Genomic DNA, 6,072 nt, shown 5'->3' on the forward strand with positions numbered 1-6,072 from the left:
TTCTATGTCCTTCTTATCTTTTCAAGTTGTTTCTTGTCTGCTAACCAGCAATACAACTTGTTTACAGCAGCTTGAAATTGTATGAGAGAGGGGCAGAAAAGCCATTGGAAACCCTTTGGAGGACAAGATGCTGAACTGAAACCGGTTCTATGGAGGAGGAGAATAAGAAAAGAAATTCAGAAAGCTTTGTGGTAACAGCAGCCAGGCAGTGACCTACAGCTGAACCAAAAGAGAAGCTAGGTCATTTCCATTTCAGTCTAGGAAAATGTGAAACAATTGTGAGATGATCACAAGTTCAGGAACAGTTCTGCAAAGAGTGAACAATGTCAGCAAATCCAAGCAATCAGTCATTGAATATTGCATTGGGATGTTTTCTCATCCCAGTTTTCTCATCCCCTGAAACTGTTCACCTGGTTTTCTATGGGGTTGCATAGCTGGCACAGCTCTGGTGTTCATCCAGCACTGAACAACAGCTGGAGACAGATCTGCCTCTGCCTGTGTACATTAACTGAGGGTGAAACCCTTTGAGTCAAACACTCTGCATTTCCAAAAGATAACCAAGGGGTTATCATATAAGGATATGAACACCTTCTCCCAAGTATTCCTGTAGTATCACTGCATTTTGACATATTCTGACGGATCCCACCAGTCTCCATGTTGCAAACCAGATGCACATCCTAGTTAAGTTCTGTAAAATAGGGAAGACGTTACAACTTGAGGTAAATCCATAAATGTGCTGCCTGGAAAGTGGCACAATTGTTCAGGCATAGCCCTCTGGAGCACAACCCCCCTCACCCATCCATCTTGCTTGGGGTAATTTTCTCTAGGACTGCCCACCCTGCACTAGCTTTTATGGGAGTGGAGGAGTTCCACGTCAGGGATGTGTGTTCACATCCTTTGAGATGGGATTAAAAAGAATGTAACTGTATCACTTCTACAGGGACAGTCCTTGCTTTCTTGTCCCAAGCTGTCATTTAGAAATCAGCAATTCTAATATACAGGAAATATGGAGAAGCTCTGGGAACTGGGGAGAGGGAATTTACCTCACTGCAGCAGTTCTTGAAAAAATCAATAGAGAATTAGTCTAGTCCTCATAACAGAGGACTGTTCCACACCATATTATCTCCAGAATATTTGTATTCCAGTTCTTCACTTTTTAAGGAATCAAATGAATCTGTGTCAGTCTGTTCTCCAGAACTTTTCTGCTATATTTTCATTGAGTCCTTGTTGCATTATGGTTAACTTCCATAAACAAAGTGTAAAAATTTTCCTCCCTTCCCTTCCCTTCCCTTCCCTTCCCTTCCCTTCCCTTCCCTTCCCTTCCCTTCCCTTCCCTTCCCTTCCCTTCCCTTCCCTTCCCTTCCCTTCCCTTCCCTTCCCTTCCCTTCCCTTCCCTTCCCTTCCCTTCCCTTCCCTTCCCTTCCCTTCCCTTCCCTTCCCTTCCCTTCCTTCCCTTCCCTTCCCTTCCCTTCCCTTCCCTTCCCTTCCCTTCCCTTCCCTTCCCTTCCCTTCCCTTCCCTTCCCTTCCCTTCCCTCCTTCCCTTCCCTTCCCTTCCCTTCCCTTCCCTTCCCTTCCCTTCCCTTCCCTTCCCTTCCCTTCCCTTCCCTTCCCTTCCCTTCCCTTCCCTTCCCTTCCCTTCCCTTCCTTTCCTTTCCTTTCCTTCCCTTCCCTTCCCGCACCTTCCCGCACCTTCCCGCACCTTCCCGCACCTTCCCGCACCTTCCCGCACCTTCCCGCACCTTCCCTTCCCGCACCTTCCCTTCCCGCACCTTCCCTTCCCGCACCTTCCCGCACCTTCCCTTCCCGCACCTTCCCGCACCTTCCCGCACCTTCCCGCACCTTCCCGCACCTTCCCGCACCTTCCCTTCCCGCACCTTCCCTTCCCTTCCCTTCCCTTCCCTTCCCTTCCCTTCCCTTCCCTTCCCTTCCCTTCCCTTCCCTTCCCTTCCCTTCCCTTCCCTTCCCTTCCCTTCCCTTCCCTTCCCTTCCCTTCCCTTCCCTTCCCTTCCCTTCCCTTCCCTTCCCGCACCTTCCCGCACCTTCCCGCACCTTCCCGCACCTTCCCGCACCTTCCCTTCCCTTCCCTTCCCTTCCCGCACCTTCCCGCACCTTCCCGCACCTTCCCGCACCTTCCCGCACCTTCCCGCACCTTCCCGCACCTTCCTTTTTTTCTTTTCTATATTATCCAGTCTTTGATTCTACTGGAATTGCAGAATAAAACTTTTCCTTGTTCAGGTAAGTCATAAATTCTGTCAGCAGAAATTCATAGATCAGTTTGAATCATAAATCACATTTGTGGTTTCTGTTAGAGGCATCAAATCTTTTTGTGCTTTCTCTCAAGATAGTAAAAGTTATATCATGAGTAAAGTATCCATATATATCTATATATAAAACTCTGAAGGTATTTTTTAAACTTTCTGTTTAGTGGATTCAGCATTCAGTCTTACCACAATCACCTCCTATTTTTACCAGTGTGTAATTCAACTGTGCAATTTTGGTTTGTTGTTTGGGAGTAGATCTTTTTTCAATGACTATCCTGTTGCATAGTGACCCATTTCCAGGGCATTTCAGGGAGGAATGAATCACTCCTATGGGACATTGGCCGTGACATAACATAGATTTTAAAAAAATCCTGCTTTGGACCTGGATTAAACATCACTGGAAGTACATCAGAATTCCATATTATGGCATACTACAAGGAGAGTGTTTGCTGCACAAACAACAAAACTATCAAAGGAGCTTGGTTTGATCTCTGCTTCCTATGGCTTTCAGTTTTGTGAGGCTTGTGGGACTGATTTTTCTGAGTACAGGACAATGGATGTAGCTGGAGATGTGGAGAAAATTAATGCCTAACAAAAATATCCTGGCAGCATGCTAGTTAGGCTAAGGTGTCTCATTGCAAGACATTTTTTAATTACTGCAGTAAGGTCATATCACATAAGACTGTTATCTCACTGCATTTATCTCAATTAAATTCTGTCCTATCAACACTTCGTCCCTGGAGCAAAGTGTGACAAGATGTTCATAGCTTCTCATTTAATGCCATTGAAATGCACATCTGGAACGAGAGCTGTACACACTGAAAATATTTCAGTTGATATGAAATAAAGCAACATTTCTACTTAGCAAGCAACGGCTGTGAGCACTTCACCACCATGCCCAAACCACAGTCTGCTGTGGCCAGGAAAATCACATACCAAGTATGAGGTATTTGAAGAGCTGAGAAAAGTGCTATGTGGGTATTCTAGCTAGCATAGATAAAGTCTACTACCCTATAAAACTACTGTTTGGCTATGTAGGGCTTGATATTTTTTCAGAAAGGTAAGAATGGGGCGATAGAAGTGGAATAATCTCCAAGAGCTCCTAACAGCCCTGCTAGCAGTGCTCCTCATCATCTATTCAACACCTTTTTGTCACAGTTTTTAGTGCACCTGCAGCTGGTTCCTCTTCCAAATACCTTCTCCAGAGAGAGAATTACAAAGGTTTATTTTGGCCCTAAGAAACTTACAATTTCCAGGAAGTCCTGGGTGCATCTCAGTAAGGGGGATCTCAGAAGCCAAGCATGTGGGAGCATCCTTCACTACACAAGTGATGATATGTTTGAGTTCTGCCAAGCTTTTCCCACATGAACAGCTTGCTGATTTTTAAGCAAATACCAAATGTGAGGTTGAATAAGAAGCTTTCTTATCTCCACTTTTGCCACACCAAGTCCCCAGCAGCAGCAAAGCTACAGCCACCCAGTTCTGCACCACTAAATCTCTCACCTAGTGACCTCAAATTGATGACAGCCTTCAATAATGAAATCTGTAATGCTGCACTCAAGACCCAAATATGCTCATAACCCAAATACACTTTAACCAAAATGTTGTTTGGGGGTTTCTTGGGGTTATTTTTTTTTTGCATGTGTATGTGACATACAGCCCTGCATAGGGGGGTTTAGGTTTAAAGCAAGTCAGTGCTTTAGTCTGGGGCTCTAGCAAGCACTAGCAATGTCCCCAGCTGGAACCAATGCACAAGCTGCTCCTAGAACTGCAGCATTGCTGACAACAGCTCAACTGCAAGAATAAAATATGTCTCTGGGTCCAGCCAACTTGCCAGTGCCTGCCCTCATTTTCCCTCTTTATAGCCAGGTACATACATTTCCTCAGGGTATGTGCAAAGTATAACCTGTGCACTGGGCATTTACTCTGGCAGACGGGAACTTCAAACAACACTTAAGGTGCATAACTGCTGCCTCTTTACATAAAGATAATAGCTACTAATCTGACAGTCTTTGGTCTCAGATGATGTCAGACACTGGCTGTGCCAAGGATCAAATGATGATGCTGCCTTCAGGGACCATCTCTATCATGTAGAGATCCCCACTCCTTTCCCCAGCATTAAAAAGTGATCATATTGCACTCACATTCCAAAAAGCAGTGAGTGATTTCAGCTTTCCTTAGTAAGCAAGAAATTAAATCTATGCATGACATAAACACAGTGAGGTTTTTCCAGTTTCTAAACAGTTTAAATAACATAGATGATACTGTCTTGGCATCTCGCAGTTTTTCTTATGTTTATTGCTCTTCTACCCAGGTAAGTGTTTTCCCAAGCAGCCATAAATTCTCTGAGACTGAAAGTATCTCCACAGCAGGGGAGCACAGACAATAATTTCTATTTCTGCTCACGGTTTCCATCTTGGAGAGAAAGATGTCATTCCTCACATTTTCTGCATTTTTGTTTTTTATTTTCTGAAAGCATTTTTTAAAAAGCCTTCAGCTTTTGAGAATTTTCAGAAAGCCTTTTCCTTGATAGCCCTTGACATTTTTTCCACAAAGTTATCAGCCTTTACATGAAAGAGCAAACAGTTTCTGTGTAGGTAACATCATGCTTCAAAATTGTGGTTTCTGGATCATCTTTCCATGCCTGTTCCATGGCTCACATCTCCAGAACATGTAAGGCTCCACTGGAAGCTAAATTGTCCATTCAGTTATCTGCACACAAAGAGCTGTTGGTTTGAGTGAGGAAGGGAAAACATTATAGAGAGGACACTAGAAAAAGATCCACCTTCTCCTCCTCTGGGAAAACCAGAAAACCAGACAATATGTTAAAAGGAATGAATAAAACACACTGTACAGTAAATGAATATCATCAATGAATGTTAGAAGGCATAAATGCACACTAATAACAGAGAAAGTGGTGATTTAGGCAGCTTTGCTCTTTCCTGCTTTTGGTCATTTATCAGTAGCCCATAAATCCATCATCTAATACTGGGTTTTTGTAAATTTATTTTAGCTAACTCCATGTTGGTTGGACAAACTATTCTTTTCTGGGAAATACCTTATGCCCTCTACAAAAAGAAAGACACAGGTTTCTGCCTCCTGTAGTTAGCTTCATTTATTGCTTGCATAAAAAGCAGTCATATCATAACATGATATGCACATCTGAAAATATAATTCCTGCCCTGAATATTGAGCTCCAGTTAAAGTATGCTCAGAGCATCACCAACCACATCCTACAGTTAAGGATTGCAGACCAACTGCAAGTAAATTATCACAGAAAGTGCTTAGAGAGGCACGAGTGATTTAATAAAGCTGTCAGTCAGAATAATATAAGGAGCATGCACATAACTCCACTTTCTCTGAATCTGAATGTAAAAGCACTTTACACATCCTTTGCTTTTAGATGTTGTTTTGGATAGCACATATTGAAAAACAACACAAAATCTACCAGTCTGGACCTGGTGAACATAAAAAAGGAATGTTCTCTCGAGTTTTTAGGAGTTCCCAGTTCATAAGGGAAACATGCATTGGGGTGGACTTCAGAAAGACTGAAATGATTGTAAAGGCATCAGTGTGTTGATGCAAAAATCAATTAATTTTAATCTGTCTTTAAATAATAATTGTACTGCCAGGATAGCATTGTTTAGATGGCTTAAAAGTACATTTCTGCAGCATAAGACACTCTCATTTTGATAGCCTATTTGAGTTAGCTTAACTGGATTCAAAACAATTCTTTGATGACACTGACAATATGCTTTGCAAACTGTTTTGTTTTAAAGCTAAAGTTACTCTCTCATTTTCTCTCAGTTA

The sequence above is a fragment of the Pseudopodoces humilis genome, chromosome 5 (genome assembly GCF_049639895.1).
Source record: "Pseudopodoces humilis isolate 2021_Gansu_Grassland_sample_001 chromosome 5, ASM4963989v1, whole genome shotgun sequence".
Lineage (NCBI taxonomy): Eukaryota > Metazoa > Chordata > Aves > Passeriformes > Paridae > Pseudopodoces > Pseudopodoces humilis.